Here is a 16,992-nt window from a genome sequence, read left to right on the forward strand (position 1 = left end):
AAACAGTAGAAACCTATATGCCGAGGAAAGACTTTTCTGGATTGGAAGGATAGTTTCACTTTGATTGTAACTGTCAAAGGGGATTTCACAGCTATCCACATTACATCTCACCCCTGCAGCTGACATCAGAGCAACATTTGCTGCCTGAGTAAAAGGAGACTCGGGAAGATACATTATTCAGTTTTGTATAGATAAGGAACATAAAATGTCTTTTCAGAAGCAGTCTAGAGCTCAAAATTTATTAGCATCTATATTTAAAAAGAAACATGGCATCGTGGCCGTAGTAAGTTACTGTTATTTCCTAAAGGCACAGATTAAATATTTGTTTCTGGGAAAGTCAGAAATCTCAAAACAGCCATATTCCCATTAACACAACACATCAAACATCATGGACCGATTTTTAGTTCAGCTGAAGATTGAGGATTTTACACCATTGACAACAGCCACGCATATGGTCACATACAGTCAGGAAATTAATAACTTTGCTTGAACCAAAGTGAGTGAGGGTGCAATAAAAACATATCCTGCAAAGGGATCTGCAAGGGGAAATGGGAGGGGAGCTCAGCTCACATGAGAAGAACAAAGCCTGTCTCACTCTGGATTCCACTCCCGTGCAAAACACAGCACAGGAAAGGGCCTAAACCTCAAAATATTACAAGGGAGATATTTCCAGGCCAGCAACTCAACTTGCATGACAGTGTGTGTCCAGGGTGCCAAGAGGGCACCAAAAGGTCTTCCTTGTGCTCAGAAGCCTGGTTTCTGAGCAGATCCCAGCCCTGAACTGCAGGATGAAGATGAATAAGTTTGGCTTGTCACTGATGAGTAAGTTTGGCTTGTGAGTCACCTAAATGGCTATGCTAACTAAAAAGTTCAGACTGCTTTCTCTATGTCTTATTGTGAAGCAAGAAACTATATATTGTATTTGGTTAGGTCAGGTACAGTTTTGATATTTGTTTCTGCAACCACAGATAGATTTTGGAAGCAGTCAAACAACAATCATGCACAGAAATTCTGGGAGACAGTACATGAGCATGTACTCTCTTCATATTTCTGATATTCCCAAAGAGAAATATACACAGGGGAAAAAATAAAAAGAATAAAAAAGAAAAAGCTGTGAGTCTTTTTTAGCACATTATGATGCAGTGAGAAGGAGCAGAAATTCTGGTTTGGTTTGGTTTGGTTTGGCTTGGCTTGATTTGGTGTGGTTTGGTGTGGTTTGGTGTGGTAGTTGCCCTCAATTACTTCAGTCTGCACCTCAGGTAGAAAAAAACTCCATTGACCTGCCTGGAAAGTGTGTTTCCAGAACAGAAGCAGGATCAGTCAGTCCCAGGACCATCCCAAATGGGTTAAACAGAAAATGTACCTACTCTAGCTTAAAAATTAAACAGCTTCGCATGGTGACATTTTGCTGACTTGGGCTGTTTCAGGGACATTGTATATCTACTGATACCATAAACATGCCCCTCCTGTCTGCAGAAAGATGATTGTGTTGTACAGACATATGCCTTGTTTATATCTATGGCCACCTACTGTCTTGCTTTATCAAATTAATATTTTATTGATATTTGTGTATTCACTATATCCATTCATATAGTAATTAAAATCAGAAGTATTTTGTTGTGTGGATATCTCCACTGAGTTGTGACACTTGGTCTAGGTAGTGTACGTGAACATGTTTTTTTCATAGATTTTGTGACCTGGAACTAGAATTCTTTAGAAGTAATTAGCTGTCACAGACAAGTACTAAGTCAGATGACAATCAAACACAATAAAACATAAAATGGATTATTTCTTCTCACAGATTGCCATTGAAAAATGGCAAGAAACTTCAGTGTATTTGGCAGAGCACTCCTCTTCAGTATACTTCTGAGAAATGAAAGGTACATTTTGTATTAATGTGGCTGTATGACATCTAAAAATAAATATATTGTGATCTCACCTTCATCCAGAAGTAAATGAGACAAAGCTAAACTTACCTCTTCAGAGGAATGTAGATGGATGTTGAACACATGCAGGCAGAAGAGGTGTTTGGGTCACTTGAGCTAATGGTGTTGTTTGTAGCCTCAATTCAAAGTGCTCTGAAGCCAATAGCCACCTAAGTGGCTTTGATGGGCTTCAGACCCTTGGCTCTTGTGACAAAACTAAGTATCTGCTGGAATTTATCTGAGAATTTCAGTTTGCACTTAAATTTCAATAAAACAAATAATGTAATCTATACTTTCTTGTGGGTTATCACAATTTCTTTGTTGACAGTTGAGCAAGGTTTGTTCCTCAGATGCAGGTGTATATTTTCCTTAAAGAAATCAGATGTCAGAGCAGAATTAGGTGCTTGAAGGTTCCTGACAGCAAAAGACAAATGGAGGTAAGGCACACCGCACACTGCAGCAAAACAGACTGTGCATATTGAAAGAAGCTTCTTATTGCAACTGTACAAGAAGAAATCCTTGAAATAACTTTCAAGAAGCTAGGCCTCTCAACTAAGTTAATGGCTCATTCTATTCCAGCTTTCTTTGTTGAATGAACATTTGTTTTTCATATTTGGAGTCACTCTCTTTTGTGTTTTACCACACCTTTTGGGTGATCTTATCTGCCTTTCCAAGGCAACCACCATCAGGACACGGTGTTTCTAAGCTTGGAGCTTTGCTTGCAGAAGATGGGAAGAACCTGTCTGACTCATGAAACACCTTTGCCCCACTGTTCAGAATCACAGGGCATGAGGGACCCTCTGCCAGCAATGGGGCTGCTGACTCCGCAACAGTCACTGTCTTCCCAGGGAGTGAGTGGGGGCCTCCCATGCACCCCTGGGCAGCACATAGGCAGCACTCCTGGTACAGCCTGAGCTCCAAACTCCCACATCCGAGATGGTGGCAGCAGCCCAGACATGCCCACAACCAAAGGTCATGAAAGCAGGAAGACACAGACTCGCAAAGCATCTCCCTGCTGCAGGCAATGATGCCTACAGCACTTCCCATGCTCTGTGCAAAGTGCAGTAGACCCTGCAATGATGTGAATATGGAGCAATCGCATGGCCAGGGCAGTGGAAAAGAGCCTTAAAATCTGCTCCAAACTGTTTCCCACAGGGTGTTTACTTCCTCCCAGGTGACAGGCATGACTGACTTTACAAACACTCCTTGTGCCTGTGTGGAAAAATCAAACAAACAAACTTTCAGCAGCAATTTAAATTGTGTGACTTTACTCTCAGGCACACTAAGAGTGATTATATGGCAGATAACTGCCTCTTAGCTGGGAGATGATAACAAAGAACTGGGTGTTCAAAGACTACCCAGTCACCTCTTCAGTTATGATAATAACTGGAATACAACCGACAACAGACAGTGAAACAGAATTGCCATTAGACTTAACAACAGATGGGTAATTGTTCCCAAATCCCTTCAATATTGAAAAGTGCACATCAATTATTTTAGCCCCATTTAAGTAAACAGACTTGGGCTCTTCTAGGCAGGGAGCCTGAGGTATGAATTCAGAGAGAAGACAAGCAAAACAGGGACCTTCCCTGAGCAAAGGTCCTATGGGGTAGCAGCATCATCCTTCTGGTACTCGTTTCCCTGAACAGGTCCTCTGCCTGCATGAATGATGAGCCCTGGATGGAAAATCACAGGGAAAAAAGGAAGGAGTGGACTAGCCATGAAAAAGGGATCACAAAACCTCAAACTGGGAAAAAAATAAAGAACAGAGAATGACAGACAACTGGGATGTGGGAGAGAAAATTGTGTAGAAGAAGAAATTCTGGTACTTGTCGGAGGGTGGACATCTCATTCCTGCCAACCCACTCCCCCACAGGAGGCAGGAGTGCTGCAGGAAGGAGCAGGGTGACTACAAACACCACATCCTCCCCCTGAGCCGGGACTGAAAAAAGGGCTGAAATGATGGATGAAATCTATGGGGCCTGATGGGATTAATCCCAGAATCCTCAAAGAGATAGTTGATGTCACCACAAAACCTCTCTCAATGATTTTTGAACTGTTTTGGGAATTCGGAGAGGAACCAGCTGACTAGAAGTTGACAAATGTTGTCTCAATTTTTGAGAAGGACAAGAAGGAGAACCCAGGAAACTACAGGTTTCACTTCAGTGCCTGGTAAAAGTTATGGAGAAAATTATTCTGGGAGTTACTGAAAAACACCTGAAGAGCAATGCAGTCACTGGTCACAACCAGCCTGGTTTCATGGCAGGAAAGTCCTACTTGTCAAATCTGATTTCCTTCTACGACAAGGTAGCCCACCTAGTTGATGAAGGGAAGCCAGTCAATGTAATATTGTTGGATTTCAGTAAAGCTTTCAATACTGTTCAATTTCACAGGATCTTTCTGGACAAAAAGGCCAGCACACAGCTGGGTAAACACATCATGAGGTGGGCACAGAGGGTAATAGTGAATGGGGTGACATCAGACCAGTGACCTGTCAGCAGTGTGGTTCCAAAGGGCTCCATCTTAGGCCCTGTGTTCTTCAACATCTTAATAAATGACTGAATGCAGGACTGGAAGGCAAGTTTGCATATGATGCAGAGCTCAGAGGAGCTGTTGAATCGCTGCAAGGCAGGGAGGCCCTGCAGAGAGACCTCAACAAATTAATTAGCTGATTGGGCAATCACCAACCATGTGAAGTTCAACAAGGGGAACTGCTAGATTCTGCACGTGGGATGGGAACCCTAGATGTACGGACAGACAGAGAGATGAGATATTGGAAAGCAGTGCCATGGAAAGGAACATGGGGGTCCTGGTTGACAGTAAGTTGAATCTGAGTCAGCAGTGCCCTGGCAGCCAGGAGGGCCAACCGTGTCCTGGGGAGTATCAGGCAAAGCATCACTATCTGGTCGAGGGAGATGATTGTCCCACTCTGCTCTGCACTTGTGAGGCCTCACCTTGAATACTGTGTGCAGTTTTGGGCACTGCAATATAAGAAAGATATTAAGCTATTAGAGAGTGTCAAAAGGAGGGAAACAAAGGTGGTAAAGGGTCTTGAGGGGAAGCTGTATGAGGAGCAGCTGAGGTCACTCGGTCTGTTCAGCCTGGAGAAGAGGAGACTGAGGGGAGACCTCATTGCAGTCTACAGTTTCCTCATGAGGGGAAGAGAAGGGGTAGGCACTGATCTCTTCCTCTGTGGTGACCAGTGACAGAATGCAGGGGAATGGGCTGAAGTTGTGTCAGGGGAGGTTTAGGTTGGATATTAGAAAGAGATTCTTCACCCAGAGGGTGACTGGGCACTGGAACAGGCTCTGCAGGGAAGTGGTCACAGCACCAAGCCTGACAGAGTTCAAGAAGCATTTGGATGATACTCTCATGTACATGGTGTGAGACTCTTGGGGATAGTCCTGCGCAGGGCTAAGGGTTGGACTCAATGATCCTTGTGGGTCCCTTCTAACTCAGCATATTCTGTGATTCTCTGGTTCTGTGATTCTGTGACTGACTGTGCAGCTTGAGATGCTGGTGCTTGGATGAGACACAAAGCCAAGGTGCTGTTTACTGTCTATGCATCAAAGCTCTTATCATTTTTACTTCAGAAAAGCAAGATCTGACACCTGGTTTCCTGTCCAAATGTAACCAGGTCATTTATTTTTTTTCCCCCTTCATTTTACACAGTGTTTGTGGTGGCATTCAGCACTGCTGAGTGCCCTTAAATGGATGCTGTTGTTCTCCCTGACAAAAGTCATGCTTGAGAAAAATAATTTTAGCAAAGCCAACTCTCTTTAAAATTATATTTTAGTTGAAAATGCTTATCCACCCTTATAGATCTACCACCTATGTCTCAGCTTCAGTTCTGTAGCAAGAATTCCTGTAATCTCTCCAGCAAACCTTCACTACACACAAATCAAATCAAGAAAAGCTTTTATTGACATGAAATATAACAGAGAGAAAGCATTTACAAGGCTATATATCCTAATCAAATGGATTTGCCTTTCAAATTTCCAGCATGATTTAGAATCTTCACATGTTACTCTGCTGCAAAAATTGTTGTCATGCATGACCAAACTACATTATGCTTTCAAAATTGTCCCATGTTGAAAGGAATATAGAATACCAACATCAGAAGTAACTCAGCTGCAGATCATTCTCCTTTGTGGGAGGAATTGGGTTTTGGCCAGCAGGACCAATCATCCATCTTTCTGCAATAAAATGCAGAGCAGCACATTAATGTATCTGGGAGATTTTGAACAACCAGTTCCTTTTTATAGCAGCTGTTAGTGTTGTAGACAAATACCTGTTATTTCATATTTATTAAGCATTAATTTATAGACCAGATCTTTAGCTGGCTTATGTCTGAACTTCTTTGTTAGGCTTGCTTCCCTGTATTACACAAGTTGCTTCCCAAGCTTAATATACTGTTCATGTCTTAACACTTCCATGTTTAGAAATAAGGTATTTCAGACAGAGAAGAGAACTCCTTAATGTTTTGCTTGGAAAGAACATTGTCTTATTTTGATATGAGTGCATGAGAGGGTCAGAGATTAAGGGCAGATAGTGATCAATGGAAAATGTAGCGTTTGATGGTCTTGCATCCACGCACAACTGATTCAAAGATTTTAGATTTTAAAACTTAAAGTACTATTTAACACTGACAAAAGCCTCCTGGGGAAAAGGGATTGATTCACAGTTGAAGAAACAAGACATATCAAATGCCTTTAGATTTCCTCCCTTGAATGTAATTAACAAAATACCTAATTGAACCAATGTTTTTGAACCAGAAGGCCTTGGTCCTCTGTCTGAGCTCACAGACAGTCACATCACCCGGCACTCCCAATACAGGAATGAGCCACACAGTCACCTTACATGAGTCAGTCACTGACGACTTTGTCCCTGGCTTTAGATATTTTTCACAAACATATCAGTCAGAACCTGTGGGGACAATTATTGGTACCCCTTAGCAGAGTATGGATTACAGAGCATGACTTGATAGGCCTGATCAACCAGTTCCTGTGCTGTTGAAACACCACTAACAATGCTGGTTGGGTGCAGAGGCAAATGGGGGAGCTACCAGGGGGCTCTGATTTGAGTCAGAAATGCATTCAGTGGGATTCTAAGCAGCAAGCAAGGACTGACTGTGCTCCAAGCAAAAGAAAAGGCAGAAACATTAATGCAGCTGTAATTGTTTTGGTTTAAAAATATGTGTCATTAAATGCAAATTTAGTGATTATTCCCCTCCCCTCCCGAGGACTCAGTTTTTGAATAAACTACAGTCCTCCCTCTCCTCACAGTGCTGTCAGAGCATTTGTCACAGACCATGCTGATCAGCTGGGTCCACTTCCAACCCCTATGCATTCCAACCCCCATGCCAAAAACAGGCATTTTTGGATGCCCTGTTTGCCCAGACATAAGAAAAGGAGCATAACAGTATTTCTGGCCTTTGCACTGGGGCAGTGGTTTGTTAATGTTTCAACCGTGCCAGCGTGTGCTGAAATGTTCAGTACCTTCTTTGAAAGAAACCTCATCATAAATTCAAGTAGTCTGAAAACTGAACCATGGTTTAATGTTTTATAACCATCTACAAAGACTCTCTGGTTACAAACAAAACACTGAGCTTCTTTGTAGGAGAACGTAAGTTGTATGAGCAAACAGTCACCTCCATGGCCCCTGTTCCCACTTGCTCTCCAAATTTGGAGAGGGCCAGGAATACAAATTCCTTCACGTTCCCATTTGCTGGGTGATAACACCATTAATGACAGCAGTGTTGACAAGGCAGGGCCATTTATCAGTCTCTTGCCTGACCTCATTCAGAGCTCAGCTACAGATGATGAACTGGATGTCACCAGGCACTGTCGCCTGCCCACAGGGGCTGCCAGCCCAGGACCTATGCAGACCCTTCAGCGCTCTACAGAGATGCAGAGCATTTACCAGGCACAATAAATTGGGTTGAATGTGGGTCAACCAATCATGATGAATAGTGCTAAAAACACCTAAGCACTGCCTTCAGGATCATTGTACCCCACTTCAATCCCACTTAGTTGTTCTTTTACCAAGGTGGGAAGCCCACTCTCCTTGGGTAGTTGAAAGAAACTGAAGTTCCTGTGCACTGCTTACATAGTCTTGCCTCTTACAGCACAAAGAGGTACACACCAAATGTATGTAAAATAAATTAAATTGAAGGAGAAAGTGTGGTTGAAGCTACAAGTGCCAGTAAGGTATGTGGCAACACCTGATTTTTCTCATTGTAAAACTGTCTTTCAGCTGGTCTGAATTTTGTCAAACTCTGGGGAAAGGTGAGAGGAAATTTTTGTCTCCCCACAACTGAATCTTTTATTTAATTATTTGATATAGTTTCAGCAAAGTGGTTTAACCATTTACACGAATGAAAGGTGGGGGCAAGGGAAAGAGAGAGAAATGTTGTCAAGGCAACAGTGATACCATTATTTTCTAACTTCTGAGTGCCTGAGTAGGCGACCTTTTTCTTCTTTTCATGTCATTTTTATACATAATGGTAATAACGTTGGAGACAATTATTCTCCTCCATTCTAAGAAAAGAGCATGCCAGGGTAGTGAAGGGACAGTTAGACATGCATTTGCAAACACAACAAACTGTTACCTTCATATTGTTGGCTGCTGGATCTCCTGCTGCTATTTTGAAAACAGACTTTCAGGGCCTAACTATCTCTTTAAATTGCCCTCCACCTGGACAAGATCAAGAAACTCATTTCCCTGGCTTGAAGTGCAATTGACAGGCTCCACGCATTTTGAGCATATGTTAGTGTTCAGTAATCATTTCCCTCAAGATTTTATGGCTTGTCGTTATTTTTCACGCAACAAAATTATTTAAATGAGGAGAAAAGCTCTGCTTTATGTTTTGAGGATTGTCCTCGGGGAGAGGATTTTAATTTCTGCATGATGGGGGAGACTTTTAAATCATGTTGCATCAGTTACCATTTGTCAGATAAAATGTGTTCTTACTATAAACTGAGCCTACAGCATATTTGTAAAGTGCACTAAACGAAAGGAAAAGAAAAGCCCTGCAATAACTGGCCTTTCAGGAGTTCTGCTGGCTTTGCATGCTTTTCTTTCATTCTCCTAGAGCAAATGAAGATGGTCAAAAAATTTCAAGGGATTGGTTTGGGGGGTTTTTAATTGGAAAATTACAAAATACAGAAATACTGAAAGTACATAAAGGAATGTGGGTCAGATATTACTTTACAAAAAACAAGTTGAGTGGAAAGTGACAGTAACACTTGGATAGATCATTTTGTGTTTCTACTCAGAAAACCTTTTATTTCCTTTCTTTTCAGGTTTTTATTATTATTATTATTTACTATTATTCTACTATTTACTGGTCTACTATTTTTCTTTGGGTTATTTATGATATTTTAATACCATTACTCCATATTCGTATATTTGCATACTGCAAAATATGAAGGTAACAATTCCTAGAAAACAGACCGCTGGGCTGCAGTAAATGAAATTTAAATTGATTGCAGGGTTTTGCCACTGAAGATTGTTCTGGCCTGTATGGCAAACCGTTTTATTCCTGTGCCTCTGTTCCCCAGGCTATGAAATGGTAATGATATAGGATGTTACTGATTAAATACCTTGATATCTATAACAAAGACTTTGTGGAAAAATTTGGTTTCATATAAAATATATATTATAAGTGTTTACTTGCACAGAAAAATCTAATGGGTATAAGAACATATCAGGAGATGTCAATACTATTGTTCTTATTAGATTAAATTATCTCCAAAAATAGGACTTCTTCTATTCAGAAGAAGCCTTTCTTGACTTCTGCTCATGTCTTGCAGCATCCAACAGGGCCCGTGTCTTTGATTTACCCTGGAAATTACTCTTCTGTGCTACTTCCCACATCATCAGAGTTTGCTGCCTTTCTGCTATAGGAAGTTGAGCTCACATTTCTTCTTCTTTAAGTGTTCTGACATGCTCTGACATGCTCTGCATGTTCTGACAACCCATGCAGCTTTGTACCTAGATAATACATGTGTAGGTACTGAGTCCAATACAGCACTGTACACCAATTAAGTAACTGCTCTTTGAAAACAGATGTGACATTTAAAAAATAACAGCAAAAACAATTTGAGCAAAACATCAAGTAAAACATTAGCAGTACTATGGAGAATTTCTGAGAATATCAGAGACTATTTTACTAACAGCCAAATCAGCCAGTGTGAGAATCTGATGAGAAGTTATTGGCTGCAAAGTAGTACGTGTGCCTACACCACATCACGACCACAGAGACACAGGATGTTATCAGCACAATGTAAACCTTCACTCAGCTGTCATTAAACCACAGGCTGTGTTTGCTCGAGTTGTTTAACTAATTTTGAGATGCGTTTCATGGAATCAGCTGTTCTGCTATATAACTTGCACCACCTGTTCTCCGCCTGACAGGGTGAACTAAGTCACTTCTTGTCACGTGGCAGCACTGAAGAAACAAAGCCACACATGCTTTCTCCTCCTCCCCAGACCTCTCAACAACAGAATATCGCACTAGTGCACAGAGAAATTGGACCCCACACCTGAAAGAACTTAAATGTGTGTTGAATTTTACTATTGAACTTCACAGTTTGACCTAGAGCAGGGCTTAATCCTGCCTGTAATTAAATAAATGGCAGGATTCCCTCTGAGAGGAATAGGAATATGGGTTTGTGCCCATAGATGTATGTGTGACTTTTCTCACTAAGCATGCATCGATCAAATCCTCAGTTCCAAATAATAACAATAGTTACGTACATTGCATTCACAAGAGGCAAATGTTGTGGGGCTGTGTCGTGGTTTTGCCCTGGCTCAATTTACTTTTATACCCCCACATACAATTACTATTAGTTGAGAGAAGGTTTATGCAGACAAAAAGAGACTGAATTAAAAAAAAAGTATGAGTATTTATTATTAACAAACTAAAACTAAAGAATTATATTTACAACAATTCTACTTGAGTAAAAGGTACTATGTATTTACAAAAGATACTTCTCCCCCCACCTCCCTTTATATCAGTCCAAGGAGGAGAAGCAGTCTTTTTCTGTTCTCAGAATTCCAGCTCTCTCTCTCTCTCCAGTAACTCTGCAGCACTTTTGTCGCAGTTGGAACTTCTTTATCTCTCTCTTATTCTGTGTTGGCCTCCAGGGCTGGGCCTACCCCCCTCCTGGGTTAAAACCGAAGGTTGAGGGTTACCCAGGTCCTGAAGGGTCTCCTTCCATAGACTTGCAAGGGGACACTTGCTTACTATGGATCTTCTTCTACAGGGTTACAGGGGATAATGGTTTAAGAGTTCACCCCTGTTTCCCTATGGAGGTCCCTCCCCATGGGAGAACAGTCCTTGATTGACTTCTCGGCATGGGTCTAGTCTGGATCCCTTACTCGGATCCCAATATCCCACCTGAGCCATTTTCTGCTCCAGCGTAGGTTCTCTCTAGCACCAGCAGCATGGATCCCACACATGGATCTCAACATCCCTACCTGAACCGTTTTGTGTTCCAGCGTAGGTTCTAATACCCGTCAGGGTCATAAATCTTCAACAGCAACAGCATGGATCTCTCACTGAGATCCCAAGCTTATCTGAGCCGTCTCGCTCCAGCATAAGCATCGATCCCTTCGAGGGTCACAAAGTCTTTAACAGGACTCTGCCTCATCTGAGCCGCTTTTACTCCAGCATAAGGCTTTCTTTTTCTGTTAAAGTCACAAATTTCTGGTGCATCCACAAGCTCCTCTGTGAGCCGCATGGGGGTCTCTTCACCCCAACAAACTTTCACAAGTGGCAGGGTTTTTATTTTTCAGTCTTTACCCTGCTGAAGAGAGGGAGAGCGAAAAGGAGAAAAACAGCAGCTCTCCCCCCTTCGAACTTTTCTTCTCTCTCCTGTTGCAGCTTCAGCTGCCAGTTTCGACCTTGAAAATTCTGTTATCTCATGGCTGGAATTCTTCTACAGCGGTTTCTCGTCTAAGCAGTTCGTCTTTTAAACCTTTTTTTCTTCACTCTCTCACAAGAGAGAAGGGAGGCTTCAGTGCTGCACCTGCCCCCCCCGGCCCAAGCCGGGGGAGGAGGGGGCCTTGGCCCTCCTCGGGCCCGCTACCCTTCTACATGGCTGCTGCTCCTAATTTCAACTGCGCCACCAACCTTCTCTTCCGTTTTCTTAAAGATGTAATTAGCAAAGGCGTCACTGAACTTTTTGATTGGTTTTTTGTCCGGAAATCACCTGGACAAAACCATCCTCAGCCCCAGGGACGGGCTGGTGGGCAAAACCACGACAGGCTGGCAAGGGTCAAAAGAGTTCATGCACTTCTAACATGGTCAGTACAGTATTTACTCACTGCTAGGCTTAAAAGCAAACACGGATGTTACTTATCTGTCATTTTAATTATTACTATAGCACTGACATGGTGGAGAAATCAACAGCTGCGAAACAGCAGCTGGCAGCTGTGTTTCCTTCACTATTCCTACTATCAAAGAGGTAAAACACCTAATAGTTTTTAGCTCTTTCAGAAGTATAAAGGAGCTTTGAAAAGAGTAATAGAAGTCTTGTTAGGAACAGACACATAAAAGTGCCCTTATACAGTGACATCTCTTTAATTAAGGAAAAGCTGAGGGTCAGACACAAAAAAGCCTGAAGTCTTTCAAGATTGAACAGTAACCAAAACTAGAAATGACTATAGGTGTCTTCACTCACAGCCTTCCTTGGGATATTAGTACAGTTCAAACAACAAACAACAGCAAGTGTGGCAGCACCAAGCAAGCATTAAATGGGTTTGATGAGATGGGCTCTCCAGGAATTCTGTGCAGTTTTGGTCTGATAAGTGTTTGCTTATGCACTGAAATGCCCCAGTCTAGCTCGCTTCTCAGCTATGCAATGTATCTGACTGTTCCATATCTGTTCTTGCACAACATCGATAGCATGAGAGCTTTAACCAGGCAAGACTAATAAATGCCAACATACATGACCGCAGTCACATCATCTGTCCCAGGCGCTTTTGCTCAGAGATTGCCTCAGTCTCATTTGCTGCATAGTGAATGAATGACACTTTTGCAGATTTAACCTTTGCTTTATATTACTTCTCGTTTCTCTGAGTCACAAGGACTTTATTCTCTGTTCTTAGGTTCCCTGGCAAAGAGCGCAGTTTCCTTTCTCTGCCACAAAGGATATACACACAGCATACAGACAGAAGAAACACTGTTATGATTTCTCCTTGGGTGATTTCAACAGATCAAGCAGCTAAAAGCAACAGCGTCCCTGCCTTGTTTACATTCCTGCTGAGCAGGTACAGGCAGGGCACAGATCCATATGTGTCTACCAGGGCACCACTGTGCACACACAAAAATTCTTCTAGAAATTAAAACTCTGCCAAGGGGAAACTCAAGGGTCTTTTCACAGTGTCTAAGGTGGGGATTAACACTTGCAATTGTGAGCAGCTTTTACTTTCCTTAGGGCAACATTTCTCATGCCGTAGAGGTTCTATGGTTTATTTTGCTTCTAGTTACTCGGCATACCTTTCATAGAAAGCATAATAGAATATGCTTTATTATTATCTCGGCTTGCTCTTGCTGCTTTACAGATAATATTTTACCGGCAATGCCTTGTCCAGCCCATTACACTTTCAAAGCAATAGTCAAAAAGAACTGTTTTCTACATTTTTTTAAACTTCAGGTTCTCCTTTTGTGTCAATTTTGAAAATGTCTGACTTGGCCCAAATTTTTACATATAATTCCTGAATCTGAGTAGCACCCCTTTTGTACATCTGAAGACAAAATAGATTTTTTCAGAGAATGTATATAAGGGCTTTTGGAAAGTCAGGTCTGACATTAGATTTAGCCAAAACTGTGAAATACTAAATAATTAGGTATTTTTGAAAATATGACCAAAATTTGTACTCTTTCTAGGGAAATAGTGACTTTTTTCACAGCAATGGGTCAGTAGTGGCACATGCAGTATGTTTCAGAAGAGCTCTGTTCTTATCTCTCCTTGCTCATAGCACAAGTAGGACAAATCTTCTTATGTATAAATTTTCACAGACTCATTTGTGGAGTGATTTGGAACCCATTAAAGAAAAGTGTTCCTCAAAATTGAGATACTAGAAATATTTTGTCAGCTCTGAACCCTCACTCCTTCCCTCCACCAAAAATATTCACTTCAATAAAGATGTTGCTTTATATCTTGAGAACGATGTATTTTCCACAGACAAGCCTCCTCTGGCTCAGAAAAATCACAATGGTCCAAACAAAGGAAAACCACTATGGTCAAAACCCTTTAAGTTCTATATTCAGATACAATGACTTGAGTAAGATGAGCCTCATCTTTCCAGCAAGGCCAGAGATTTACCTGCCAGTGGTGTTCACGAGCAGGATTTTGCATTTTACCCACACAAACACACCACAATCCAAAAGCGTAGCTCATAAGCAGGGATTTTTGAGCCAATAAGATGACGTCCACTTCAAGCCCCAGCCTTTATGGCTCCTCATCTCTTCCCTGCTGATGCACGCTCGATTGCTCCACTTATGCCATGTGTACTTTGCTGCAGGTGCTAAAAGGAGGATGCACCTGGGCTAACAATTCCCTGTCACCAGCTGCAGCAGGACAAGCCATCTCCAACTCATGGGCAGCATGTCCAAAAAGTATGGACTTTGCTTCTGGAGAAGGGAGAAGGCAGGGAGAGTCAGATCCATCCAGAAGAAAGGAAAAGTAAACAAATAAAGTGAGAAGGAAGCAGGGTATCTTGACAAACCGCAAACATCTTATCTAACAGGCTCCCAGATTCAACATCACCAGTCTGGCCCATTGCCACAGACATTTCTTCCAGTGGGTCCCAGTGTCATATGGCCCACAATACCTGCCTTCTCCTGCCATTTGTTTACTTTTCCATGGCAGTTAATGAAGCCCCAACTGCATCTGTGCAATTCTTGTGAACTGCTGCTCAGTGCCGACATATTAATTCCCTTGGAAATGTTTGCAACATTTGAATCTAATTGGTCTTGGCAAGGAGGGACAGATACACTATTGCTAGTCTGTCAGCAGCTTTCATTGCACTGACTGGTTCATACTCCTAGGGTTTAACTGGGAAAGAAACTGAGGGAAAAACCTACTGGAGCTGTAACAGTTTCCAGTGAAGCAATCAGTGCTTGCACAAAGCCTGCACTTCAAGCTGCACTCTGACCTTTGCCATACAACTACTTGAAATTGTACCCAGTCATTACTGAGAACATTTTTTTTTTCTTCAAATAATAATTTGAGTAACCACAGTGTCTTCATCATGATTTCTGCATCATGACATTCACATCTAAGTTGAGCTACTGTAGCAATCTCCACTGAAGCGGAAAGCTACATGCAAGTGGGGAAGTGATGCCTGGATGAGCTGAAGTACCTTCATAAGGCTATGCATAACATCTGTGGCTTGACACAGGAAAGCTCAGAACTTGCAAGTTGTGGTCCAATTCCCGCACCCACACAGACAGTGGTCATGAACTATTTGGCCAAATGACAACCCTAAAGAGAAAAGGACGCTTCTCAGAAACCGCAAAACCCAAGCTCACAAAGGAAAAAAAACCCTCAGTGCTGTAAAATCCTTCCACAGATGACATGGAATGAGCACACATGAATAGCCAGGATGAAATCCACCCTGGCAAGCATGGCTATGTCCAATTCAGAGCACCCTAATGAACTCTAACTCTGAACAAAGCCTCACTATAATGTGGGCATTGACAGAACATTCTTGGCAGCTTTAGCTGTGCTGGAGCCAGCTGTGTCTGCTCTCTCTGCAAAGCAAAGGGAGGAAGGCTGGAAGGATGTCTGTCAAAAGCAGGTACAACCATCCTTTGTTGTCCCGGCAGCACTGAGAACAGCGACCTGACTCTCCACAGCGCTCCCCACCTATCTCCATTCCATGTCCATCCTACCTCTAGTTTTACTTTCTGTCAGGAAGCACATTTTTTTGCATTATTATTATATTTTGGGCAGCATTGCCAAGAAGCCTTGAGCTTGAGCTGGCTTTGTAAAGCCCCAGTGAAATTCCAAAAAAGGCATAAATCTTAGATTTATGTTAGCTTTGGGTCAGGGATAAATCTCACCTAAAGCATTCAGATGGCCAGTTTCTGCATTCATTGGATCTACCGCAGTTTAGGATAGCAAGTCCAAAGGTACATCTCAAGGTAGGAGTTAGCCAAAGAGAAAATGAGTTCAGTTCATGCACTAGTAGAGACCATATCACATTCTTAACTGCCTCTGAGTGACATGAACATCCCTGTGAAAAGCATTCTGTGCCTGGAAAGCAAAGGGCTGCAGCAGATGCCCCACTTCAAGACAGAGATCTTTTCTCTGAGGCCACTGTCTTGCACTGCTCCAAGAATCACAGATTCCTCTCCTCAGTGTGCCAGCTCTTGGCAGACCTACCTAGTAAATATGCAAAACATAGTGTGACACTTTGACAGCTGCTCTGAATGGACATACCTTAGAGTCCTGTTACTGTTCTCCTTGTCTACTGTGGCAGGGAAATCTGAAGAACAGTTTCAGTAATGTTAGTGGGCATAGGGTCTGCCTAGGGCCTCCAGAGGAGCTCTCGCTCTCCACACCACTGATAGAGTAACTATGTCTGCTAATATGTCAACATTTAACATACAAAAATAAAATTAAAGAGTCAATGGCTTGGTTAGCAACAACCAAAACAAAGAGGAAAAAAAGAGAAACAAGCAAAAAAAACCCAAAAACCCCACCAAACACACTAAAAAAAACAAACTAAAATTTAAAAAAAAAACCAGCCAAACAGGAAGAATACTATAATGGTTTGCAACTTAATTTTAACTTGCAGGTCACCTGCTGTTTTCCACTACAGGTGTGAATATTTTGAGAAATATATGAAGGTCCAGCCTTTATGAATATGACTTCTATTTTTGAGACACCTTCAGCTCAGAAGTGCGAGCTGTTTTCTTCTGAATTTAATTTCTCAAATATTTCTTTTCCACATAGACATAGACCACAGACTAAGACTTCTGCACTAGTGAATCTTAGACTGTGCAAGACATTTTGCAATTGGGAGTGATGCCATTCAGATTCATAGTTCT

The sequence above is a fragment of the Myiozetetes cayanensis genome, unplaced genomic scaffold, assembly GCF_022539395.1.
Source record: "Myiozetetes cayanensis isolate MyiCay16 unplaced genomic scaffold, myiCay2020 scf3, whole genome shotgun sequence".
NCBI lineage: Eukaryota > Metazoa > Chordata > Aves > Passeriformes > Tyrannidae > Myiozetetes > Myiozetetes cayanensis.